General features: G+C 45.3%; 1 long non-coding RNA gene across 3 annotated transcripts; it reads left to right on the top strand.

The window, feature by feature from the left end:
- The first annotated feature begins 9 nt into the window (after positions 1-9).
- On the top strand, positions 10-27,997 carry LOC127697315 (uncharacterized). 3 transcript variants are annotated; one of them, XR_007980439.1, is made up of 3 exons: positions 10-492; positions 5,726-5,835; positions 27,630-27,997. It is a non-coding gene; the product is annotated as an uncharacterized LOC127697315 (long non-coding RNA). The 3 variants fall into 3 exon arrangements; XR_007980441.1 differs by lacking the exon at positions 10-492 and adding an exon at positions 1,055-1,362; XR_007980440.1 differs by lacking the exon at positions 10-492 and adding an exon at positions 2,028-2,139.

The raw sequence follows: 27,997 nt of genomic DNA, 5'->3' as shown, positions 1-27,997 counted from the left end.
GGACAGGCGTCTGAAACTGCAGGTGGACAAAGGCTTTGGGAACCTCGTTTAGATTCAGACATTCATCCTGCATAGAGACGCTGACTCGAGATTAAAGAACTAACTTCCCCCACTGGCTTGACTCTTCGGATGTCAGTCTCCTATTATGTATTTATTTGTTCTTCAGTCAAACCAAAAAGGATCTAACGCGGAACCCCTTTGCTCCAGAAATGAACCCATCGGAGTCTGGAGAGTGGAACCTGTGGTGTCTGGTTTCTCTCAACCCTGGTGAGAAGGCATGGTGTGCTCGGCCGGAGAAATGTGTAGATAACGCCTCTAGAGTCTAGCTGGATGATGGAGTTTCCACAAAGCAAGCAGGAAATAAGTGGACCCCTGGCAAAGATAACGTCCAAGCGTCCTCTTCTGGGAGAGACTAGGAGTGTTTTTAAATAGCATGATCACGGCCCACGGGAATCTAAGAAACGGACACCATTTTCTACCCTTTAAAACAAGGTAATTGATTTGTGAGTTCAAGGAAGTCATGGGTAAAGTATATTCGAGCCATCTGTGCTTGGGATTTGGGAATGTGTGTCCCTGCCACGCCCTTGGAGAAGAATGAGGGACATGTAGCAGCTGGATGCTACTGCAGTCACATGTAACCAGGTTTTTTTTTTTTTTTAGCTTAAGGCATGGTCTCCCTGAGGCAGAGAACTCACCGGGTCCTTAAGCACGGCTTTCCCATGTTCAGTTTCTAATCTATGCCTTGACAGGGAGTGTGGGGGCTGTGGGCTCGTCTTATAATTCAGCAGCTGAGACAAAACTCAGAGTCCAGTCACTGACGACTAGACAGAGATTTATTTTTTTAAAATCGTCTAGAAGCCTGAATAATAGGTTTGAAACAAAAAGGATGAAGTTAAATGTCATGGTTCTGGGAAATAAAGGAACTGTCTAAATATAGATTAGAAGTGTTCACAGGAAAAGCTGTGAGGATAACGAGAAACAGAAGAATAAAAGTGAGGACTCCGAGTTCTAGCGTTCGGACTCAGTGCAAAGACATTGCCTGTGTGGGCCTGGCACCCCCGCCCCCCACTCCCATGGAAGACAGGGAGAATGAGGGGTGTGCTCAGAGCAGGCTTCCAGGACCCACAGCAGACTGGGAAGCAGGTGGTGATAATACACTATGGCTTGTCTTATAGAGTAGAGAGAGTAAGAGATACAGCAGAGCCGTGAGCTCTGAGTGGCATCTTAGGCTGGAGTCTCTGAACTCACTCTTCTCCGTCTCCCCTGCCAGCTCAGAGGCTCCTCCACGCTTCCTACAGAAATACCAGCCTGCCGGTTTTGTATCAATTTTCCTATCTCAGCCTCTCTGGGATTAGAGGCAAGGTAGGTGGGTGTCGATAGCCTGCAAGAGGATACCTCTCTCTCCCACCAAGACTCACAACATTGGAAATCCTTTTAAATAGGCTGTGGATTGCTACTCCAAAATTCAGGCATTAGCACCACATGGGCATTAGAAGGTGGAGCCTTTCAGAAAGCATAGCCATGGAACTGCCCCTAACTAATGCAGTCAGCAGTTCCCAGGGTCGGCTTGCTAACTTGCTCTCTGTGATGGTTTGTATGTGCTTGGCCCAGGGAGGAACACTGGAGTAGGTATGTCACTGTGGGTGTGGGCTTTAAGACCCTCATCCTAGCTGCCTGGAAGCCAGTCTTCTCCTAGTGGCCTTCAGATGAAGAGGTAGAACTCTCAGCTCTTTCTGCACCAAGTCTGCCTGGACTCTGTCATGCTCCCGCCTTGATGATAATGGACTGAACCTCTGAACCTGTAAGCCAGCCCTGATTAAATGCTGTCCTTGGTCATGGTGTCTGTTCACAGCAGCAGAACCCTAACTAAGACACTCTCTTCCACCTCCTGCTATGTCAGGATGCTGCAAGACAGTTCTCATTAGAGCAGAGGCTGCTTCCGGGAGCTTGGGCTACTTAGGCTCCTGAGCCACAAGAAGATAAACTTCCGTTCTTTATAAAGTGCTCAGCCTCTGGTAGTTTGTTGTAGTAGTTCAGGCAGACTGACAGTTAGCTGCTGGACAGTTGGCATGATTGCAAAAGTCCTCGCGCAGAGGCGGTTTTGATGTATCCGCTTGGTCACACTCTTTCTCCACCACGGTAAGATGCACCACACAAGGCTTGCTGTCTTTCCCTTGTCTTGTTCATCTGTCCTTCCTTCCTTCTAATTTTTAAAAAGTTGTATTTATTTATTTACGTTGTGTGTGTGTTTGCATACACAGGCACACACACACACACACACACACACACACACCTTAGTGCATGTTCCATTGTGTGGGATCCAGGTATGTGCTAGACTCAGGTTGCTAGACTTCCAGAGCAACTGCATTCACCCCTGAGCCATCCCTGCCTGGTGTCCTCTCTCTAGCCATCATTCCCCTCACCCCCCCACCCCCCATCCTTGCTTCCCCACTCCCCACCCCCCCCCACCCTCCCTTGGGTACCTTCTGTTGCTCTCCATCTTGGTTTTTGGGACGGAGTCTCCTCTTGAACCTGGTGCTCGCTAGACTGGCAGGACAGCGAGCGCTCAGATGACCCTGTCTATCTGCTCCTCATCCCCAGAGTTCAAGTGTGTGCCACCACACCCGGGTCAGAGATCTTGGCTTAAGTCCTTGCAGAACAAGCTCTTCATCCACTGAGTCATCTCCTCAGCTTTCAGATAATATTTTAGTATTTATTCATAATTTATTCATAATGCCAGACTCACTTTTCTCCTCTCTAGTGAGAGGTTTGCTTTTTTGGGGGAAAATGGGAGCATTTCAGCTACTACACATTTGGGATTTCGGGTGGAAATCCAATTTGCAGGTTCATTGGAAACCTGCCACACTTTAGAAACATATACCTCCAAAGGAAAATGTACTTTATGTTCACAGACAGGACATTGACCTGGGCGGCACACAGCCCCTTTGAACAGGGGCCTCCCCATGTGAGCTCTGCTGACCAGCCCCCTGTGAGCCCTAGGCTGGATGAAGCTGAAGGAAGTCTGTCTCTGGCGCCATCTGAGGTCCGAGGGAGAAGAACGCAGCAACTCTCAGCGTTGATTCCAAGACCTGACCTACTCACCTAACTGGGGACACCCCAAGCTGGGAACGACACCTAAAGAGCAGACACCACCTTACATGGAGCTCTTATCTTGTCCTTTCTCTTTCATCTTTGGAAGCTCCTGTCACAGTGCTTCACAGTCACCTCTCCTGTCTCCTGTCTCTTTTTGCCTGTCTGGGGCACTTTACCACATCAAGGAACCACTTCACCCACTGAGGTCATGCCATGCGGCAGTCTGGGAATAGATAGCTTTGAAGGAGCTGGCGATGGGCCCTGGGGACCCTGGTTCTCTTTGACAGCAGCTGGTGCACGTGAAATGAGATTGAAATGACAAAGAGCGTGGAACCCTTTGTCAGCTCTGGTCAGCATTATGTATGACAGCTGTCATCACTCCACAGGGTTTGAAGTTAGGTAGGAAAGTTCTTATTGTTCAATTCATCCACTCCCAATTTTATTAAGATCTTTGATTTTGAGATACAAGGGACCTGGAGGAGGTGAAAGGGACTTTTCATTTCCCAGCCTGGAGACGGGGTCACAGAAAGCTCTCCTGACTTCTATAGCACAATCTTGGCATTCTTCTCACTTAGGGTTTGGGTAAAGGGCACTTGAGTGCCCAGGAATGTGGGGCCACAGACAGATGGTACATTCGTGGGATAGGGCTGGACAGGGCTGGGGTAGGAATATGAGAAAGATGGTGTTAGCAAGCCAAGGAAGGCTATAGAGCCTCTTCAGATAGCTAGACAACAAATTTGAGTCCATAGAGGTCTGGCTCTTCCCCTTGGGAGTCTAGGCGTACCCATGGCTTTCAACGGTTGCTTTTCTGCAGAACAACAGAGGCATGTGTGCTTAGCTCTGCATCTTAGTATCCAGCACCGGGCATGGCTAGGGAGACATGTCCACGTCTGAACCTTACTATCCGGCATGTCCAGGAAGTAGGAGGTATAACTAATCCTGAGTCTTTTAGCTATGACTAAGAAACTTACTGGTTAAATTGTCCTTCTATGATGCCTTCTTTAGTATTCCTAGCTACAGCGTCATAGCCTCAGTGTGCTCTGTATTGTGGAAACCTGGAGCCGACTCTTCCCTGAGCTCTCTCTGGGTCCAGCATTGTCTCCTCAGAGTACTCCTTCCCTTTCATTCAGCTGTTCATGACATCTCCATCTCAGAGGGGACACTAGATCAGGGAGGCCTCTCCCATCCCAGGCGCTCCTCTCTTCCATAGCCATTGTGCTTAGGTGGCCCTCCTGGACTCTGGATTGAGTCACCAGAGGAACCAGAGCTAACCCATCTATCTGTGGCTATAGCCAGTATATGTCTTAGGTCTTGGCTCAAGCAGGGACTACAGAAAGCATGGCTCTAGGGAAGAGAGTGCACACACTCTGGCTGGGAGCTGAGCTCTGCCACCAGATAGACTGGCCGAGTTTCTCTTTCATTATCGGCTCTCTGGTCAGTGAAATATCCTGCTGAGAGCCTAAATAAGGTTCTAAGCTAGGTCAGGAGTTGTCAGCACAGCCATTCTCTCCTCAGCTCCAGGGAGAGCGAAGTCAGAAAGGCCTCTCAATGCGGGTTACTTGGTACCCAGGTTATCCGTTACTTGGTAACCAGGTTATTCGAGCTGAATGGGTATAGGAGATGTGGCAGTACCTGAGCCTGCTCTTCTCCTCCCAGCCAAAGGTCTTCTTCTCATTTCACCACCAAGTTACCTAGAAAATGATAAAATGGGAGCCAGGCAGGGAGAACAGGAGACAACCTAAGGAGCTGCATTTCTGTCTGCTTCATGTGACAAATCCAGGGATGGCACAGTGGGCATGTCTATCAGCTACTTGGGTGGTCTCCGCCTAGGTGGTCCTGCTTTGGAAAAGTGGCACCTTGCAGAAATCCACGGACAGGGAGAGAAGAGGGGATTTATCTGCTCAGATTCTTCTGTATCCTATTTACTGACTGTGGTGGTTTGAAAAGAATGACCTTACAGGCTCCTGTATTTGAATGCTTAATCACCAGGCAGTAGAACTCTTTGACAGGATTAGAAGGATGAGGAGGCGTGGCCTTGTTGGAGGAAGAATGTCACTGGGAGGTGGGCTTTGAGGTTTCAAAAGCTCAGGCTAGGTCTAGTCTCCCTTCCTCTCTGATCTCCCTGCAGATCAGGATGAAGCTCTCAGACACTCCCCAGCACTGCCACCATGCTTCCTGCTGGGATGATAATGGACCAAGCCTCTGAAACTGTAGGCAGGCCCCAATTAAATGAGCAGGGTTCCCAGCAAACCGCAGGGTGGCTCACAACCAGCTATAATGAGATCCGGTGCCTTCTCTGGTATGCAGGCGTGCAGGCAGAACACTCATAAACAAATCTTTAAAAAAATGCTTTCCTTTATAAGAGTTGTTGTGGTCTTGGTGTCTCGTCACACAATTAGAACGGTGACTAAGACACTGAGAGTCAAATCTTCTCCAGATTGATTCCCCCCACATCTTTAGGTTAATGGAGGCTGTTTGGGATGCTGTAGCTTATGTCTTCTTGTGTGGTTGATGAGACAGTCAATCCAACCCTGGAAGAGGTGGGAAGATCACAAAAACCACGGGAACGTGGGTGGTGTGTGCTGCTGTGGTGACACCACAAGAGTCCTACCCGGTTTCTCTCTATTTCCAGAAGAAGAAACAAGGCAAAGTGTCTGGAGACCTTTCCCACGGTCACGTGGGAGGTGAGAGGCAAATGGCTTTGGAAGCGTCAAAAGACCAAGATGCAGGATCTGAATTCAGGTAATGGCAATCGAGAGTCACTGGAAGGTTTAAAGTTGAATGCTGTGAGACAGAGCCGTGCCCTTATCCAGCTCAGCTCAGCAGAAGCAGGCAGGCAGTGCCGGGGGAAGGCATCCGGCAGGGTTCTTGAGGGTTTTGGGGTGTCCTTGATCAATGGACCCTTTCACAGAGGTGGTCTAAGACCATAGGAAAATGGATATTTACATTACAATTCATATCAGAAGCAAATTATGAAGTAGCAATGAAAATGATTTTATGGTCCTCAGGTCACAACATGAGGAGCTATATTAGGTTTTGTGTTTTATAAAGAAGAAAGGGAAACCAGGGATATGTTTGGTAGAGGTGCGTATGGTGCGGGGGAAGGGGATGCCTCTGTGGGTCCAGGCTGAGGCATCTCTTCCCCTTGACGTACCAGTCACACAACAGGTGTAGTATAGAATAGAGTTTATTTAGGGCATGGGGGGGGGGAGAGTTGAGAAGAGTAGAGACAGAGAAAGGCAGAGAGAGAGAGAGAGAGAGAGAGAGAGAGAGAGAGGCTGGCCATAAACCCGTGGAGAGAGAGTGGGGAGGGGAATGGGGAGAGAAGGAGCAGAGAGAGAAGAGGGCAAGAGAGTAAGAGAGAGAGGAGGGGACAAACAGCCTCTTTTGTAGTGAGTCAGGCATACCTGGCTGTTGCCAGGTAACTGTTGGGCAGAGCCTAGAAGAAATGCTAACATTTATGGGTCGCAGCATTAGGAGGGTTGAGAGCCACTGGTCTAGAGTGTCATTTGGGCTTTCTTACTGCGCCCTCCTTAGTTCATCTAAACATCTTCAATTTGCTTTAGATTTTATTTGTAAAACGTGTGAGTGTGTGAGTGTGTGTGAGTGTGTGTGTGTGTGAGTGAGTGTGTGTGTGAGTGTGTGTGTGATGTGTGTGTGTGAGTGAGTGTGTGTGAATGTGTGAGTGTGTGTGTGTGAATGTGTGTGTGTGAGTGAGTGTGTGTGTGTGATGTGTGGGTGCTCTTGGAAGCTACAGAATGGCATCAGATCCCCTGGAGTTGGACTTACAGACAGTTGTGAGCTGCCTCATGTGGGCGCTGGGATCTGAACCCAGGTCCCCTAGAACTATAGCAAGCAATTTAAGCTGCTGAACCTCCATTGCTCTAGCCTTCAAGATCTTGGATTTAAGTGACGGTCAGTAGAGAGTCACAGGTATGCAGAAAGCTTACTCCATGCCAGGCATGATCCTAAGTCCACTGCCTATCTCAACCAGTCCCTACCTCAGGTCTAAGAGCTGGGTGCTAATACTGCCCTCTTTGCCTCAGGGCCGCCAGCTGCTGAGGCAGTTATAATGGAAGCCGGACAGTCTGCCCTCGATGCTCCTGAGCACAGATGTGGCCTCACTCAGAGGTTTTAGGCAGAGAAACGGTGTGGCCAGAGAGGTTTCGGGAGGGGCTCTTTGGCTGTGGCGAGAGAAGATCCGCACAGGAAGGAAAGGGTTGCTGGGAGCTATTTGAGGCTGGTAGGGTCGGAATAGGAGTGTCTTTAGCCAGGACTGTGGTTCTGGGGCCGTGAGAGACCTCAGTTGCTTCCTGTGTGGTGTGGACACTGGAGGCTTGTGATGGTTCACTGAGGCTTTTTAGTGGTTGGAATGGATGCATTTTTACGGATGCATAGGGGAAGCAGAGGAAATGTCTGGGCACATGGGGGATGGATAAAGACCAGAATCACCTTTTGCAAGATGGACCTCAGGATGTGCAAAGGGCTAGAGCAGAAGAAATTCCCAAAGTTTGGTAGGACAAAGGGTTCCCCTGACTCCTTGGTGAGTTCCAAGTGGCAGAGGCTAAAAAGTGTTAGGCCCAGAACAGAAGAATCTGAAAGGAGAGGCCACATGTCAGCTGGACACAAACCTTGTATCTCAGCCATGAAGGGAATTGAGGAGTCTGGCCCTGAGTTTACTAATGTCCTTGTCAGGCCTGGTTGCTCTCTGCCTACCTCAGGTCTGACACACAGCTCATCCTCCCTGGAGAGCCCCTGGGAGAGTGACCCAAGGAGGTGGGCCAGTGGAAGGCAAGAATTCCTGTATCGGGGCTGATGGGCCAGTGTCCAGCCTTCTCATCTGCAAGTCTCTGCTTGTGGTTGTTGGAAGTCTGGCCCGACTCACAGTTTTAATTCCCAAACGCTGGACCAGGGCTCAGCAGGAGACTCGTTCTTGGTTCACAGTGTGGAGGGGGCTTCCATGCCTGTGAAGGCACCTCAGGAAGTTCTGAGAAGTCAGGTTTACAGCAGGGAGCATTGAAGACACCAGGGACCGACCGCATCGCAGAGCTAGGGGGGTATAAATAGCGTTTTGCAGTTTGGAAACCTAGATTGGGGAAGAGTTGGGTGTTTGTCTGTCTGTCCTGCTCTTCAGGAGGGCATTTGCCTCTAAGCCTGGCTACATCTCTCATGGTCCGGAAGCCTCTGAGGTTCTCTTCCTTCTGAAGCAGAGAGAAGTGATGTGTTCTTTGGGTGGGAAGCTCGTCTTGCAGAAACACTGCTGCTGTGCTGCTGAGTTACAGGGACGCGCAGGGAAGATGTCCTCTGCAGGCTGACTCATCACCTCTGCAACCGGCAGACTGCAGATTGTGTCCTGCCTGGCAGCTGCTATGCAGAGCTGAGCTAAACGCTGTCGCCAGGGAGAGTTATAGAAATTACAACCTGTCAAAGGGAATATTGTTCTAAATATGTTCGCTTAATGAGACTTTATTTTTATTATTTTATTAATGGATCCTCAATAGGAAACAGCAGGTATCACTGTTTTCAGAAATTTCTTTTTTTTTTCCCCTTGGGGGTGCTTTGGATTCTATACTGTGCAGTCATGTTGGGCATGGCTTTTAACTCGTCCTTGTCTGTCTGGCGTGAGCCCAGTCTAAAGTTCCTCTGTTAGGAACTATCTACGTTGGAATCAGAGGCTTGCTCGGGGGTGGGGGGTTGGGGTTGGGGTTGGGGTAGTCTCCTAGCAGATGGCATTCCCCCCCCCCACCCCTGTTCTCTTCTCTGGAGTTGGATAATTTTACAAGACCGCAAAGAGACATTTTTTTTCTTTTGTCATGGTTAGGCTATGTCACAGCAAAGCGGGCAGCTGCCACCAGCTCCTGATATAATGTGCCTCATTTCCCCAGGTCCCTTTACTCAAAGTTCACCTTTCCAGGAAGAGGCTGGGCTGACAGGGTCTCCACTGCTTGTGTGGGATACCCCTTAGCCCCGGCTGATTGCTCTTGGCTCTGCTCTGTAAGGGATGTGTGTCCTCAAGGGTGCCATTTATAGCCACCTGCAGTCTCCAAGGCTCTGGCCATGTCTGGTGGCCACTGATAAGGCAGGAGGCATATGGGCCAATTTCTATTGTGTGGGCATGAATGAGATGGAACCTCAGAGTAGCAATGGTACCGCCAGACACTAACAGGCAGGCTGCAGCGATGCCTGGCTGGCATGGGACCCAGGGCTACATTTGCTGAGTGCTTGCCAGAAAGTGAGGCAGAAAAACAAAAGGTAGGCCCGGCTTCAAGGCGTTCCGGGAATAGAACCTTCAGCCAAGGTTCTGTGAGCAGGTGGGAGTGCTCGGAGCTCAGCTGCCTTCAAGTGCGTCCAACCACTGTGATGCGATGTTGTCATCTATAAAGTTAATCATGGAGTGAGCGTTGCAGGAATTTTCCTGTCCAACTTCATCAGTACAGAGAGGGTCTGTACCAATACAGATGTTGGGGGGGGGTGCGGGGTGTGTGTGTGTGTGTGTGTGTGTGTGGAATAGGGGGCAGACCTAGGAGTTGTGGGGAGAAGGCCTCGGGTGCCCTGGGAGAGAAGAGAGATGAACCAAGATGGCTTCAGACCTTTCTCTGTGTATTTCATTAGGTTAGAAATATTAGGATAAAGCTTATCACTTTTAATTGGTTCTGGAATTATTGTATTGGCATCTTGTAATTGTGTCTATAATATACATAAATCTAATTGGCTAACTAATCAAGCTTTAAGAGTTATGCTTTTGCTGGGTAATTGGATGGAGAGCTGGCAGACCGTGGGTGTGTGGGGCGTTGTGTGGTAGTGAGAAGAACTCGGGGATCCCCCCGCTGGAGAGATGGCTAACAGAGGGACAGCCGAGTGAAATGGCCCAGTGGAGGCCCTGTGGCCCCGCAGGGCCGGAGTTGGAGAGTTTCTGGGCCTAGAGACCAGCCGCTCAAGAGAGTCCTCGGTGTAAGTCCAGGCCTGTGGTGGTTTGAGCATGCTTGGCCTAGGGAGTGGCACTGTTAGGAGGTGTGGCCTTGTTGGAGTAGGTGTGGCCTTGTTGGGGGAAGTGTGTCACTGTGAGGGTGGGCTTTGAGACCCTTGTCCTAGTTTCATGGAAGGGAGTAGTCTTTCCCTAGTGGTCTTCAGATCAAGATATGGAACTCTCAGCTCCTCCTGCACCATACCTGCCTGGATGCTGCCACGCTCCCTCCTTGATGATGACGGACTGAACCTCTGAACCTGAAAGCCAGCCCCAATTAAATGTTGTCCTTATAAGACTTGGTCATGGTGTCTGTTCACAGCAGTGGAAACCCTAAGTCACAAGCAGAGGTACCAGAGGTGTGTGGCTTTCTCCTCTTCTTGCTCTTCCTCCTCCTCCTCCTCTTCTCTCCCTCTCCCCTCCCTTTCCCTCTTCCTCTCCCTCCCTCCACACACCCAGCCTCCATGCAGATCCTGGGGGCAGGCTGAGCAGGAGCATAATGGGAAGGTGAACGCTGAGAATGAAGCCCATCTTGCTGGCACTTTATTGCAGACATCTTCATCTTAGAACAGATCCTTCATTCTTGCTTTTTAGCCATTCGCTGCCTGTGGTATTTTGTTAAAATAGCTTTAGCAGACTTTGGTAGTAAAAGTTAATTGGGGGTGTCTACCTTACCCTCGATCATTCAGTTACCAATTAAAAGATACAAAACCTCTATATTTACAAATCTTAATGCACTGGAGCTGGGCAGATAGCCTGTCAATAACCCTGAGATATAATTTGCATGCTCTGCCTGGGCTGCTCTTACTCTAACGGGCCACCCCTCGTGGCCTCTCCTCCTTCACCTCTCTGCTCTTCTCCTTGGCCTCTGCCTCAGACCCCCCCAAGCTCCTGGGAATGGAAGCCCCACCTACCAAGCCTCAGCAGCAGACTGACACAGTAGGTGAACCTTGACAGGACTGCTCTCACTTTGATTGCCAGGATGTTTGAGAAAGCATCAAAGAAAATACGCAAGTTTGGAGCCCATCTTTCAGTAATAGGTATTTTTAAAACTACATTATTTGAGGTGGGCAGAAACCTGGGGAAGCCTGGGCCGGCTTCTGTGCTGGGTCCTTTATGGACAGTAACAATTGAATTTCAAAACAGCTGGCAGAGCGAGTGGATTGTATTGTTGTTTTGTAAATGGCAAAGCTAACAGAATGATTTTCTACTAAGGAAACAGATTTGAAGGCCTGCCATTGAATTTGCATACATAGAGGGTCTCATTCTTTTGAGAAATGTTTAAAACTGAGAACTGAAAGAGTTGATCTTATATGCAAAGTCTATCTAAATTTAAATCCCCTTAGTTTTACTCTGTATTCAAACTTTCTTTATGCCATGAAGACTGTTTTTCAACCCATCTAAAATATTTATTTCCATAGTAAAGAATTATATTTTACCCTTGAAATATGTAGTTAGGTGTGATTGGGAAGTGTGAGCTGTGATTTCAATAGCTGAGACAAAATGAGGTCTTTGCTTCTTCCATGCGACTGGGGTTCGGATGACTTTTGGAAGGAAGAACGTGCCTGGATAAGCCTTGAAATTAGTACAGTGAACCCCACTTACTTTACTTAAAACCCAGAAGATTTCATTCCTCAAGGGCTGAGGAAGGCAAATTTGGGAAGTTAAAGGGTAACTGAAAGCAGATGGCTATACCACATGCATTTGTTACCAGGTGATTTGGGTTGGAATTGAGTATGAAATAAAGCAATTATGAGACAGAACTAAGTGAAATTATCAGAGGGTTTTCTGGGGAGGTTACCTTCATCATCATCATCACCACCACCACCACCACCACCACCACCACCACCACCACCACCACCACTGTAGCTGGTTGGTAAGACATCTGAGAATTTATCAGCTGATCACTTTACAGAGATCATCTTATTTAATCTTCACTTGAGCTGTGTAAACCAGACAAGCTCATCTAGCTAGTGAGGAAAAAGATCTGGGAACCTTGTTTTCCCTGGTCATTGCTGTATTGGTCCCTGTGTATTGGCTTGGTGGGTGATGCCTGCCCCGAGCAGGATAAGGTGTTAATGCTGTTTGGGAGAATTGCTGCTCTTGATTCAGCAAGCAGGAAGATGTAGCAATGCTTGGGGGTGGGGAGGTGGTTTTTTACAGGAATGCTTTTGGACGGCTGGCCTCCCTTATATAATTTGCATTGAAGAAACATGCTACATAGGATGAGAGATTGAAATATAACTAAAGAAGAACAGCTAATACCCTAGTGCCAGGGTGTCGGAAGAAACAGGAAGTAGAAACTCAGAAGCTCTCATCTTTTGACTCCATCCTGTAGTCCAGTGTTTGATCCATTTTCCTCAGCTTTGCACGCACGTTTGTGTGCAGACATGTACACGAGCACGTGCACATACACACATGCACATACATAAATACACACACATATAGACACATGCACACACATACACACATACACAGAGATACATATGCACACACACATGCACATACAAAAATACACACACATATAGACACATGCACATACACATACACATGCACACACATGCACACACATGCACACACATGCACATACACATGCACATACATAAATACAGATATAGACACATGCACACATACACACACATACACATGCACGCACACACACACACACACACACACACACATTTCAGAAGGTGGAATCCAGTGCTACTTTCTCCCCATGTACATTTTTATGGAGACAAGGTTTGACTCTATACCAGCCTTACTTTGTATTCATTATACAGCCCAACCTAGCTCTGAATTCCTGGTTAATTTGTTTCACCTTCCTAAGTTATGAAATAACATGTGCACTGCCAAGGCCAGCTTCCTGCATTTTATAAACTTGGTGCAATGTGCTTGATCTTATAAAAAGAAAAAAAGAAAAGAAAAACTGTTTTAATGTATTACAAAGTGAAAATGACATGTTTGTAACGTGTCCTGACTGACTTTTTTCAGTTTGACACAAACTATAGTCACCTTGGAAGAGGGAACCTCAATTGAGGAAGCTCCTCCATCACCCTGGCCTGTAGGCACATGTGTGGGCATTTTATTGATTAGTGATTGGTGTGAGAGGTGGCTGGTTTTCTTTCTTTGTTTCTTTGTTTCTTTCTTTCTTTGTTTCTTTCTTTGTTTCTTTCTTTCTTTGTTTCTTTCTTTGTTTCTTTCTTTCTTTGTTTCTTTCTTTCTTTGTTTCTTTCTTTGTTTCTTTCTTTCTTTCTTTCTTTCTTTCTTTCTTTCTTTCTTTCTTTCTTTCTTTCTTTCTTTCTTTCTTTCTTTCTTTCTTTCTTTCTTTCTTTCTTTCTTTCTTTCTTTCTTTCTTTCTTCCTGCTGTACCAGATGTAGTTTCGTTACTTGAGCAAATTAACACATCTCCTGGAACCTGGTATGCAGCTATTGACCTGGCAAATGCCTTCTTCTCAGTACCTGTACATAAAGACCACCAGAAGCAATTTGCTTTCAGTTGGCAAGGCCAGCAGTATACCTTTACAGTTTTGCCTCAAGGATATATTAACTCTCTTGCCCTGTGTCATAACTTAGTTAGAAGGGACCTTGATCGTTTGTCTCTTCCACAAAATATTACATTGGTACACTATATTGATGATATTATGCTGATTGGACCAAGTGAGCAGGAAGTAGCAACCACTTTGGATTTATTGGTAACACATATGCGTATCAGAGGATGGGAAATAAATCCAAAAATTAAATAAATAATTCAAGGACCATCTACTTCAGTGAAATTCTTAGAAGTACAGTGGTGTGGGGCATGCAGAGATATTCCTTCTAAGGTGAAAGATAAGTTATTGCACCTGGCCCCTCCCACCACCAAGAAAGAAGCACAACGTTTAATGGGTCTATTTGGATTCTGGAGACAGCACGTTCCTCACTTAGGTGTGTTACTCGGGCCTATTTACTGAGTGACTTGGAAAGCTGCTAGCTTTGTGTGGGACCCAGAACAGGATAAGGCTCTTCAACAGGTCCAGGATGCTGTGCAGGCTGCACTACCACTTGGACCGTATGATCCAGCAGACTCAATGGTACTTGAGGTGTCAGTGGCAGATAGAGATGCTGTTTGGAGCCTCTGGCAGGCCCCTGTAGGTGAATCACAGAAGAGACCTTTGGGATTTTGGAGCAAAGCTCTATCGTCATCTGCAGACAACTACTCTCCCTTTGAAAAACAGCTCTTGGCCTGCTATTGGGCCTTAGTGGAAACTGAACGTTTGACAATAGGACACCAAGTTACTATGCGACCTGAACTGCCCATCATGAGCTGGGTGTTATCAGACCCTCCAAGTCATAAAGTAGGGCCTGCACAACAGCAGTCTATTATCAAATGGAAGTGGTATATACGTGATCAGGCCAGAGCAGGTCCTCAAGGCACAAGCAAGTTACATGAAGAAGTTGCTCAGATGCCTATGGTTTCTACTCCTGTTACAATGCCATCTGCTGCCAAGTATGCGCCTATAGCCTCTTGGGGTGTTCCCTATGACCAGTTGACTGAAGAAGAGAAGACTAGGACCTGGTTTGCTGATGGCTCTGCACGTTATGCAGGCACCACCCAGAAGTGGACAGCTGCAGCATTAACTTTCTGGGACAAGCCTGAAAGATACAGGTGAAGGAAAATCTTCACAGTGGGCAGAACTTCAGGCAGTACACATGGTATTACAGTTTGTTTGGAAGAAGAAATGACCAGATGTACAATTGTTCACTGACTCATGGGCTGTAGCTAATGGATTGGCTGGATGGTCAGGGACATGGAAAGATCACAATTGGAAAATTGGTGAGAAAGACATCTGGGGAAGAAGTATGTGGATAGATCTCCCATGTAAATGCTCACCAAAAGGTGACTTCAGCTGAGGAGGAGTTCAATAATCAAGTGGATAAGATGACCCGTTCTGTGGACAGTCAGCCTCTTTCCCCAGCCATCCCAGTTATTGCCCAGTGGGCACATGAACAAAGTGGCCATGGTGGCCGAGATGGAGGTTATGCTTGGGTTCAGCAACACAGACTTCCACTCACCAAGGCTGACCTGGCTACAGCTGCTGCTGAATGCCAAATCTGCCAACAGCAGAAACCAACACTGAGCCCCAGATATGGCACCATTCCTCGAGGTGACCAGCCAGCAACCTGGTGGCAGGTTGACTATATTGGATCACTTCCCCCGTGGAAAGGACAGCGTTTTGTTCTTACTGGAGTAGATACTTATTCTGGTTATGGATTTGCCTTTCTTGCATGTAATGCTTCTGCCAAAACCACCATCTGTGGACTCACAGAATGCCTTATCTATCGTCATGGTATTCCACACAGCATTGCTTCTGACCAAGGAACTCATTTCACAGCCAGAGAAGTGCGACAGTGGGCCCACGATTATGGAATTCACTGCTCTTACCATGTTCCCCATCATCCTGAAGCAGTTTGTCTGATAGAAAGATGGAATGGCCTTTTGAAGACACAGTTACGGCATCAATTAGGTGGCAACAGCATGGAGGGCTGGGGCAAAGTTCTTTAGAAGGCAGTATATGCTTTGAATCAGCATCTGATATATGGTACAGTTTCTCCCATACCCAGGATCCATGGGTCCAGGAATCAAGGGGTGGAAAAGGGAATAGTTTCACTCATTATCACTCCTAGTGACCCTCTAGGAAAATTTTTGCTTCCTCTAACCACAAATTTAGGTTCTGCTGGCCTAGAAGTTTTGGTTCCAGAGGGGGGAGTGCTCCTACCAGGAGCCACAAGAAACATTCCATTGAACTGGAAGCTCAGACTTCCCCCTGGCCATTTTGGGCTTCTAATGCCCTTAAACCAACAGGCTAAGAAAGGAATAACAGTGTTAGGAGGGGTAATAGATCCAGATTACCATGGGGAAATTGGATTGCCTCTCCACAATGAAGGTAAGCAGGATTATGTCTGGAGTGCAGGAGATTCCCTAGGGCGTCTCTTAGTACTACCACATCCTGTGATTAAAGTCAATGGGAAACTACAACAGCCTAATCCAAGCAGGATGACAAAGGACACAGACCCATCAGGAATGAAGGTATGGGTCAATCCTCCAGGAAAAGAGCCAAGACCTGCTGAGGTGCTTGCCGAAGGTGAAGGAAATACAGAATGGGTAGCAGAGGAAGGTAGTTATAAATACCAGCTAAGGCCACGTAACCAGTTGCAGAAACGAGGATTATAAGTAATATGAATGCTTCTATCTTATTTTGTTGAAGATACATTTGTCTTTCTTCCAATCCCTTTAACATCAATTGGTATTGAAACACTAAAAGAATGTTCCCAAGGGACACTTCCCCATTGTAAATTTACAAATGTGTTTGCGATTGTACAAGGAATAGTTATATCATGTTAGGCATATTTACAATCTTGTTATTGTTTCATGTGGACAAGAGATATTATTTGTGTCAAGTTGACAAGGGGTGGATTGTAGTGGCTATTCCTGATTGTCAACTTGACTATATCTGGAATGAACTACAGTCTAGAATTGGAAGGCTCACCTATGATCCTAATTTGGAGGCTCAGAGATATAAGTTTCTGACCTGGATCTTGGCATGGAGACCTTGAAGCATAGTGGCTAAGACAAGGAGATCTCCAAGTTCAAGATCATTTGGGAATAAAGGCGTGGATGCACACACCTTTAATCTGGGACACACCCTATGCTGGGGACCCACACGGCAATAATCTGGGCCACACCTTCTGTTGGAGACCTACAGCCTTTAATCTGGGCTATACCCTCTGCTGGAGATATATAAGGACATTGGAAGAAGGAAGATTCTCTCTCACTCTTCCTTGCCTGCTTGCTTTGTGGGACTGAGAAACTGCTAGATCCTTGGACTTCCATCCACAGCTGCTGCTGATCATTGTTGGAAGTTAGACTATAGACTGTAAGTCATTGACAGATTCCCTAACTATATAAAGACTATCCATACGTTCTGTGACTCTAGAGAACCCAAACTAATACAGGTGGCTAATTTCTTTCTTTCTTTCTTTCTTTCTTTCTTTCTTTCTTTCTTTCTTTCTTTCTTTCTTTCTTTCTTTCTTTCTTTCTTTCTTTCTTTCTTTCTTTCTTCCTTCCTTCCTTCCTTCCTTCCTTCCTTCCTTTCTTCCCTCCTTCCTTCCTTCCTTCCTTCCTTCCTTCCTTCCTTTCTTTCTTTCTTTCTTTCTTTCTTTCTTTCTTTCTTTCTTTCTTTCTTCTTCTGTCTGTCTTTCTTTCTTTCTTTCTTTCTTTCTTTCTTTCTTTCTTTCTTTCTTTCTTTCTTTCTTTCTTTCTTTCTAGAATTAATATGTCATCAGTCACACCAGAAGAAGGCATCAGATTTCATTACAGATGGTTGTGAGCCGCCATGGCCATGTAGTTGCTGGGAATTGAGCTCAGGACTTCTAGCAGAGCGGCCAGTGAGTGCTCTTAACTGCTGAGCCATCTCACCAGCCTGAAGGCTGTGTTTTATAGGAAAGGTAGCTGAGCTGAGCAAACCAAGGAACACAAGGCAGTTAGCGCTTCCCCATGTGGCTCCTGCTTCTGCTCCTGCTTCTTTGGGTCTCTGGGACATGTAAATATCACCACCCCCCCCCAAGTTATTTTTGGTCGTGGTTTTGATCACAGCAACAGAAAGCAGTCTAGGACAGCAAGTGTGCTTGCTTATTCCACATCAGCTCTGTTGTAACACAACTAATGTAAAATCAAATTGTGTTTTCTCAACTAGGTTCCCTGCCCTCTAGGCTAATCCTTTTCTGCCGCCCGCCCCACACCCAGATGTCTTTTCTGCATATAAGTAGGTTTTTTTGCTCCCTGCTTGATTAGTAGGCACTGAGAGAGCAAATACTGCATCTGATTAATTTGCTTTTTATAGTGCTTGGCTTGATGAAGCAGGTGGATAAGTACTAATTAAGGCTGCTGGTGACCCCATCATCTCCCTATACAGAGGGTTCGGTGACTCAGAGATAGCTATTAATTAGTAGGTCAGTAGCAAGGATGGGATTCAGTAGATTGGTGAGGGTAGGAGATGGGGGCATTAGAAATGTATATCTCTGGAAATGTTTTATCACATTTTCCTTTATCATAGAAAGTGATGGGAACACAGCAATAGCTAATTTAATGCCAATGCACACATATAGTGGAATGTGTATAATTTATAATGATACACTTAGAATTTTTTTGTGTGTTTCCAATTTGACTTTTATTTGGTATGATATAGCAAGAACACCTGAAACTTCTTATAGGCAACCAAATTGGCCATGTAGCAAAGTTTTGTAAGAGCAGAGAACTTGGGGCTAAATTAGCTTCTCTGTTGGTAAGACAGCAGTGGTAGTGCTGGGTTGCGCTAAAGTTAGTACACTCAGTAGTAGAGAGGGATTACTAGCACTTACCTTTACCTGTTAGGTTGATTGAAAAGCTGACCCAGCAAGTGAATTGCCCAATTGCCCTGAAAGTGTTTGCTTAGCAATTCTACAATTAGGTGCGTGGTGTAATGAAATAGTTTACGTTACATTTATTTTTATAGCTGACATTCTAAACATCTTGCTCCCCCATTTCTGAGATTTATTTACCTCTTGCATTTTCTTTTAAACTGTAAAATGTCTTTGTATATATAGTGAGGGCATACCTCAATAGAAGTTTATAATCTGGGTTGGGCATCTTGCAATGAACACACCTTTTATTGTAGCACTTTGGAGTGTGTATATTAAGGGCTTGCAGGGGAAAACAGGAACATCTGCCTGGCAATTTACTTCATGGAGTCATTTCTAGTTCTATTTGTGACAATAGACTTTTCATAATGGCTTCTGAATCGCTGAGGTTATTCTGATCAATCCTTGTCAGAGGTTATTTGAGTACTGTATTAGCTACTTTTCTTTTGTTGTGATACATGTTTTGTTGTGATACCATGACCAAGGAAACTTATACAAGAAACAGTGCATTTGTGTTTATAGTTGCAGAGATGTGAATGTCTGTCATTGTGGGAGGCTTGATAGATGGTGTGGTGGCCAGAACAAGAAGTGAGAAGTCACATCTTGAGAGGGACCTGGATAAGCCTGTTCCCAGTGATGCACTTCCTCCACAAAGTCATATCTCTCAAGCTCTCCAGACAGTGCCACTAACTGGAGACCAAGTAGTCAAATATATGAGCTTATGTGGGACATTCTTTTGACAGATATTTTTAACTTTAAAAACCCCTTGCTCCAGTTACAATATAATCCCCAGCACCTGGGAGACTGCGGTCCCCATAAGCCTCTCCAACCTCCAATGCAAAACAAAACAAACCCGAAAACCTAGCTCAAAAGTTTCTAGTCTTCTTTGGGGCATGGGGGAGTTGTATATATCATACTTTTTGAAAAGTTCAGAAAACATACATATTCTGCCCAGAAAAGAATACATAAAATGTTAGGAGCTACAAAATATGGGCAATAAGCTAAAATTTCCAACTTGTTTCATCTTGAGAATTCAAATTTCCAACTATTCTCATTTGTCTTCCTTTCCCAAGACCCTTCACTTCATCTCCTAAAGCAGCAACTGCCTGGGATAGGGAGAAGGACACAGCTGATAGCTGCAGGTTACCTCAAGGTGAAACAAGTCTTTACTGTCACCCCTTCTAGATTAGTGGTTCTCTACCTTCCTAATGCTGCAACCCTTTGATACAGTTCCGACCATAAAATTATTTTGTTGCTACTCCATAACTGTAATGTTGCTACTGTTATGAATTGGAATGCAAGTATGTGATATGCAGGATATCTGTTATGTGACCCCCAGAGGGGTCGTGACCCACAGGTTGAGAACGGCTGTTCTAACTGAAAACGGGAGCCTACATGTGCTTCATACCAAGTCACACCAATCATCTATTTAGCAAGTAGCATGTGAAGACATGGTATATACTGGTACTTGCAACAGTCTGAAAAATGAACAATGGCAGAAATGTGGTTCCTGTCTTCAAGGGACCCTTGTTTGGTGGTGTCAATAGCTAAGAAGAAAGATGTCTGATCTTGACTCCTTTATGAGGTTAGATGGTATCTTGAATACTAGCAGAGTTAACCTTGCAAATTGAACATATTTTTCTTCTTCCTTCCTTTTATTCTTTTTAAGATAAAAAGGTGTTTGATTAAAGACTTGCTATGCTTTCCTAGGGTCAGCCCGTGATCATCATGGCGCAAAGCATGGTGGCAGGCAGGTAGGCAGCTGGAGCCAGAGTGGAGGGCTCACATCCTGGTCCACAGACAGAAGACACTGAGAAGGAACAAGACTGGGCTTGGCGTGGGGTTGTAAAGATTTATTTATTTTATGTACAATTATAGCTGTCTTCAAACACACCATAAGAGGGTGTCAGGTCCCATTACAGATGGTTATGAGACACTATGTGGTTGCTGGGAATTGAACTCAGGACCTCTGGAAGAGCAGTCAGTACTCTTAACTGAAAGGATAGAAAATAATACAGCCTAACTCTAATGACCCCAAGAAATCAGGAGTTTAAAATGCTATCTCGCTTTGTTAGAAACTAGGTAAAAGGTCACATTCCAGAGCCCACCCTTTGTTTAGACCTAGCAGAAAGGCCTTGAATAGGTGATCCTGGCCCCATAGGGTAACTGGAAATGGCCTAAGCTTATCTTCTGTAAACTTACGCCATTACCCCTAAGCAGGAGTTCACGCAGCTGTAGACATTATAGGAAACTAATTGGTCCACTGAGCGTGGGCTCCGATAATTTAAACTGATTGGCCTAAAAACTATGGAGTGGTACAAATCAATTGACTCGCATTTCGCGGGCTCTCCATGCTAAGAAATGGTTGGTTTGTGATTCGCGGGCTTTGTCGTAAACTTATAAAAGCTGTTGCAATTCGGCACTTGGGGTCCATAGTCCTCTAACCCTGCGTGGTGCACGGCTATGGAACCCAGAATTCTGGAATAAAGAAATCCTCATGCTATTGCATCGAGACCGTTTCTTGCGAGTGATTTGGGTGTCGCCTTTCGGGGTGAGGGGTGCTGGGGCACCCTCGGTTTTGGGGGTCTTACATTAACCCCTCTGGAGCTATCTCTCCAGCCCTGGCATGGGGTTTTAAAATCTCAAAGTCCACCCCTTCTGACACATCTCTTCCAACAAGGCCAAACTTTCTAATCCTTCCTAAAAGTTTCACCAACTGGGAACCCAACCTTCCAAATATAGGAATCTATCAAAGCCATCCTCAATCAAACCACCTTTTCTTTTTTCTTTTCTTTTTTCTTCCTTTTCTTTCTTTCTTTCTTTCTTTCTTTCTTTCTTTCTTTCTTTCTTTCTTTCTTTCTTTCTTTCTTTCTCTTTCTTTCTTTCTGTCTGTCTTGTGAATCTTTGTGTGAGCATTGGTGGTGGTAGGAGCAACTTCTTAGTGGCTCCATCATTGAAGAATACTATATCCCATTCTTTACCAGTCCTTCACTGCCAACAGCCTTTCATAGGGTAGGGCTTCATAAGCACCTCATGTGTCCATGATACGTTGTTGGCATGCCCAGTTTTGTACAGACAGATCTTGTCCAGGTAGCCATAGCTGCAGTGAGATCACATTAGAATGGTCAGGCCATATCCAGAAGACATCTTTTTGAAATACACCTCCCATATTCTGACTCTTACATTTTTTTGGATCCATCCACCGTCTGCAGTGTCTCCTGAGTCATGTAGGGGATGGTACAGATATGCCGTTTAGGGCTGAGAATGCAACGGTCATTTATTTTCAGCACACTGAGCAGTTATGGGTCTGCATTGACTGTTGATCACTGCAGTAAGAAGCACTTCTCTGATGAAGGCTGAGAGCCTTCTATGGACATAAACATAAATATTTAGCAGGCAGTTTAGCAGCATGTTCATGTAGAAAAAATTACAGCAGTAGGTTCTCTCCTGAGGCCCAGGATGTCCCCAGCTATAGACTCTTGGCCAGGTTTACAGTTTACCAGTCACGCGTTCCTTCTTGTAGACTCTAATCTAACCAGAAGGTGGTTGATTACCCCATAGAGTATTCAAGACACTCTTCTTCGCCATTGGACATGTCTTATCTCAAAGGTTGGTCTTGTAGCTTCCATGGTTTAACAGCTTGATGAGATTGTTAATGATTTTTCTAACCCAATAGCCTTCACCCTGCCTTTCAATACTAATTATATGATAGCCAGCAGTGGGAGAGGGTCAAGTTTGGTTCCAACTTAAGTCCTTTATTTCTCTTCACACAATTAAACCCCATGGTATCTTCGGAAAGAGAAATTTGCCAGTTAGTTCTGGTGGGTAATCAAGAAAAATGGGGATAGTTTACATTGTTGGGGGATTTTTCAAGACTGATACTGGTGATGTTTGGTGGTATCCTGAGCATTGGATGGTATTTGGAAGCAACCCTGACTTGTATGCAAGACTGAACAGAGTTTTCCAAAAAGAATTGCTGAACATTTTCCTCAGGCAAAATGCTTCAAAACTTGTGTCTCGCTGACAATGAGTATCTTTGTACAGTTTTTTTTTTTCCTGCAAAATTTCAAGAGTATAGAAATATTCCTATTGATTAACTCCCTAGAAGTAAGACTTGCTAGATCCAAGGAGTTGAAGATTTAAATTTAGAATTGACTTGGGCTGCCTTCCAAAAAAGGCTATACTGGTTTTCTACATTTGGAAATTCCCTGACATTATGAAGGATTCTTACTCAGTGATTAGTGTAGATCTGATATTTCCTTATGTGGATTTCTATGTAAGTTCTTGTTTGATTCACTCAAAGTCTTACTCTTTTTGGGAGAGTCGTGTGGTAGGGTGAGTCTCATTCTCTGTTGCATCTCCAAAATACTGTTTATAGGGTCTCACTTCTCTTTTCCAGAGTTTCATCAAGTTTCTGTCCCATTGGCCACTGGCTCTGGGCCTGAGCCTCCCATTGGTCACTGGCTCTGGGTTGGAGCCTCCCATTGGCCACTGGCTCTGGGTTGGATCCTCCCACCTTCCTGACCTTCATTGTCATCATTGTGTATTCTCTGCATCAGGACCTCTCTGGGTGATATATATATATATCTTGCTTTGACTCTGGGACAAAAAGCATTTCTGGACATGGTATTGAGCTGTTGTCTAAATATTTAAGTTTGTACCCGTAGATCAGTGTTCAGCCTTGGTCACAGGAGCTTCTCTTTGCAGTGGTAACAACGAATGCAGAGACTCATAACTGGTCAGAGCTGAGATTAAGTTGACTGCTTGGCCCTAAACAGAATGTGTAGATATGCCCTCCAAGGATCAGGGAGTGTCATAGAAGGGGGAATAGCAGGAATTCAAGAATTGGAAGTACTTTGAAATGCTATTGTTTTTTTTAAGACACGACACTGCTGGCCATTGTACTCACAGCTGTGGTTACTGGAGGGAGCAGAGAAAGTCCCAAGGCGAGTAAAATCTTGAGGGATTGTGCTGAGTGACTGGCCACGCTGTGGACTCCATTGCCTCCATCCCACAGGAGAGGCAAAGCCTTATCTGGGCGAGGTTCAAAGGGATAGCGGAGCTTTCCTCTGGGGTCTGAGTACACGCGTTTATAGAAGAGAGGCCAACGTGTGCAAACCCAGCAACAGCGGCTTCCCCCGCTCAGCCGTTTCCAGTCTGGGACTGCACATCAACGGAGACCTCCTCCCAACACCAGCCCCTTGCCCTGTGCTGTACCTAGAGGTTCCAGGTTTCTGTGGTAGTGCAGAGGTGCCCTCCGTGGAACGTAGCAGACCTTCACCTGATCCCAGATTTCCCGTGTGTCTCTGTGTGTCCTTTTTCATCCACTTGCCACCCTGCCAGGGGTCTGGGATCCAACCACATGGCTAGCCACCTGTTACATATCATTGATTCTTGGGGAGGGGCTCACGAGGCCCCACCCCTTCCTGAGGAGATGCTGTCAGTTAGTGGTTGCTAGGAGAAAGGGAGTCATTTCTTTTTTCTTTAGTGCTCTATCTGCTCTTCAGTTGTTTGTACTCCAGTAAATACGCACCCCTACCCCGCGCCCCCAGCCAGGCTCACGCAAGCAACACTAATTAAAGTCAGTGGGTCTCAAAACAAAAATCAAAACAAACACACATAAAAAGGTCAAAACAGCCGGAGAGGGGCTTCTTGGGAAGAAAGAATGGCAGGCCTGGAAGAGGGATAAGGAAGAGAAGTGTGTGTGGAAATTTATGTATGAAACTGTCAAAGAATAATGCATTTAAAATTTTTTACAAGAAGGCAAGCAGTCTGGTTTTCCCTGATAGGCAGTGGGAACTAATTTAGCTAAATGTAGAGAAGAGTCTGAGCTGTAGAGCAGTATAGGGCTGGGACATGAGGAGGGGGACTGTGGTTTTCTTTCAGCTTTAGAAAGGTCCCTTAAGATTTAACATTTTAGTTTTATGTATAGTACTATATAGAACCATATATACATATATATTTTTGTGTGTGCATGTGTGGTTGTGTGCATGCATGAGGGAAGGTGCCTTCAGAGTCCATGATGGGTGTTGGATTCCTGGATGCACCTTCAGGTGGGTATGAGCCATCCAACCTGGGTGCTAGAAGCCAAACTCTGACCCTCTGTGAGAGCGATCTCTCTAGTGTCTGGGTCTCAGAGTTTTGGTTTAGCCTTTTTGAAGTTCCATTCTTGGGGTTAGTTTGAAGGTTTAGAACCCAGCTGTACCGGTATCATTGGGTCATGAGGGCACTAGCTCATCAACAGGGTAAGCCACTGGTGAGCTAAATGGATTGATTATAAGGGGGGGGGGGCGTCTAGCTGGAGGGAAGGGGACATTTTACTCCCAGACCCTTCCTTCCCACACCTCTCTGCTTCACAGTTGTACAGGGAGCAGCCTTCAAACTTTACTTCCTCTGACAGGATGCACTTACTACAGGCCCAGAAACAGAGCCATGTGCAGAAATACCAAATGCTGTGAGCCAAAATAAATCTATCTGCTCAGGTATTTTTCCACAGTGACAAGGCCTGGTTAACATGCCCTTTGAGCAGAAATTAGTATTAGCCGGTGGCCAGCACTCCCACATTCAGTGGCATGAGGGTGAGACTATAGGAAGACACTGAAGCAGAACCTGCCTTTCTCAGACCAACCCAAGCATTCTCTGTGAAAGCTGAGGTCACCTGGAGGAAAGACGGCACCAACACCACTGGCACATTTCCTTTAAGATGCGTCTTTATTATTTTAAATTATGTGTATATTTGTCTGAGTAGGTATGTGAATGTTTGAGTGCAGATACCTACAGAGTCCGAAAGAGGGGGTCCAGCCCCCAGGAGTTGTTGTTCCAGGTAGTTGGGAGCTGCCCAGCTAAGGTTATCTATAGGGCCACCTCTCCATCCCCATCGGAAACAACACTAGCCAATCCCAGTTGTCACAGGGTTTTTCTGTGTCGCCCTGGCTGCCCTGGAACTCACTCTGTACACGAGGCTGGCCTTGAATGCAGAGATCCCAAGTGCTGGGATTAAAGAGAAAACTCCTGTTTTCTCTTCTGCCATCTTACTCAAAGGAAAGAGAAGGGGAAAGAAAGGGCAGAGAAAGCCTCATTCTGGTCTATAACTTATAAAGGTAGACCTATCAGAATTACACTAGATTTCTCACCAGAGACTCTAAAAGCCAGAAGATCCTGGGCAGATGTCATACAGACCCTAAGAGAACACAAATGCCGGGCTGCTATACCCAGCAAAACTCTCAATCAACATGGATGGAGAAACCAAGATATTCCATGACAAAACTACATTTACATAATATCTTTCCACAAATCCATGATAATAAATGGAAATCTAAAAATGATAATAGATGGAAAACTCCAACACAAGGAGGGAAACTACACCCTAGAAAAAACAAGAAAGTAATCTTCTTCCAACAAACCCAAAAGAAGATAGCCACACAAACATAATTCTACCTCTTACAACACAAATAATAGAAAGCAACAATCACTATTCCTTAATATCTCTTAACATCAATGGACTCAGTTCCCCAATAAAAAGACGTGACTAGCAGACTGGATATAGAAACAGGACCAAGCATTTTGCTGGATGCAGGAAATGCACCTCAGTGACAAAGACAGACACAATCTCAGAGTGAAAGGCTGGAAAACAATTTTCCAAGCAAATGGTCCCAAGAAGCAAGCTGGAGTAGAGATTCTAATATTGAATGACATCGATTTTCAACCAGAAGTTATCAAGAAAGATAAGGAAGGACACTTCATATTCATCAAAGGAAAAATTTATTCAGATGAACTCTCAATTATGAACATCTATGCTCCAAATGCAAGGGCACACACATTCATAAAAGAAACTTCACTAAAGCTCAAAGCACACATTACACCTCACACAATAATGAGAGACTTCAATACCCCACTCTCATCAATGGACAGATCATGGAAACAGAAACTAAACAGAGACACAGTGAAACTAACAGAAGTTATAAACCAAATGGACTTAACAGATATCTTTAGAACATTTCATCCTCAAACAAAAGAATATAACTTCTTTGCAGCACCTCATGGTACCTTCTCCAAAACTGACCATATAATCAGTCACAAAACAGGCCTCAACAGATACAAGAATATTGAAATAATCCCAAACATCCTATAAGATCACCATGGACTAAGGCTGGTGGTCTTCAATAACAACAAAAACAACATAAGGCCCACATATACATGGAAGCTGAACAATGCCCTTCTCAGTGATAACTTGGTCAAGGAAGAAATACAGAAATTAAAGGCTTTTTTGGAATTTAATGAAAATGAAGATACAACATACCCAAACTTATGGGACACAATGAAAGCAGTGCTAAGAGGAAAACTCATAGCTCTGAGTGCCTCCAAAAAGAAGCTGGAGAGAGCATACACTAGAATAAAAGCAGCTAGAATAAAAAGAAGCAAATGTACCCAAGAGGAGTAGACAGCAGAAATAATCAAACTCAGGGCTGAAATCAACAAGTAGAAACAAAAAGAACTATAAAAGAAACACCAAAACCAGGAGCTGGCTCTTTGAAAAAATCAACAAGAAAGATAAACCCTTAGCCAGACTAACCAGAGGGCACAGAGATAGTATCCAAATTAACAAAATTAGAAATGAAAAGGTGATCTAACAACAGAAACTGAGGAAATTAAAAATAATCTTTGATCCTGCTACAAAGCCTAGAGTCAACACAACTGGAAAATCTGGATAAAATGGACACGTTTCTAGACAGAGACCAGGTACCAAAGTTAAATCAGGATCAGATAAACTATCTAAACAGTCCCACAACTCCTTAAAAATAGAAGTAGTGTGCCCCAGTGTAGAGAAATGCTAGGGTGGTGAGGCAGGGGTGGATGGGTGGGCAGTGGAGCACCCTCATAGAAGCAGGGTAAGGGGGGATGGGATAGGGAGTTTGCGGAGGGGAAACCGGGAAAGGGGATGACTTTTGAAATGTAAACAAACAAAATATCCAATTAAAAAAATTAGTTACCTCAAAGGTTTTGCACATGGATTGCTGGAAAAGTAGTTTATGGGTTTAGCTGAGAGATCTCTAAAATTGGTTTATATGAAAGAAAGGAACACATATAGTAAAGCTACTTTTGAAATCTAAATCTCTTGTTTTCTTGTCTTCCACAGGGCTTGAGAAGAGAACTATGTCAGTGTTACAGTAAACATTCAAATCCAACTTCCGGTTCAAAAACCCACCAGTCCCTGGAAAACTCGCCCCCTCCCCCACTCCAAGAAGCCCTATATAAGCCTGCCTCCCACTCGGTGGCCTGCTGCCTCTCACCCAGACAGAGGCAGCTGCCCTCTGTCTTTCCCAATAGATCGGTTGTGTGAGGTTTGCTGTGCAGTATGACTTTGTGGTATTCCTTGGATACTGGGCTGCTAGGATAACCATTCACTTCAGACCTGCGACCCTTGTGTCTGGGGCAACTTTTCTCCTCAGAGCTGTAACACCCTTTTATTCTGCATGAAGAAATGCTGTCATGTAACACTGAACA

Source organism: Apodemus sylvaticus, chromosome 12 (genome assembly GCF_947179515.1).
Source record: "Apodemus sylvaticus chromosome 12, mApoSyl1.1, whole genome shotgun sequence".
NCBI classification, from domain to species: Eukaryota; Metazoa; Chordata; class Mammalia; order Rodentia; family Muridae; genus Apodemus; species Apodemus sylvaticus.
The sequence above is the reverse complement of the archived record's forward strand: the minus strand, read 5'-3'. Positions and strand labels throughout refer to the sequence as shown.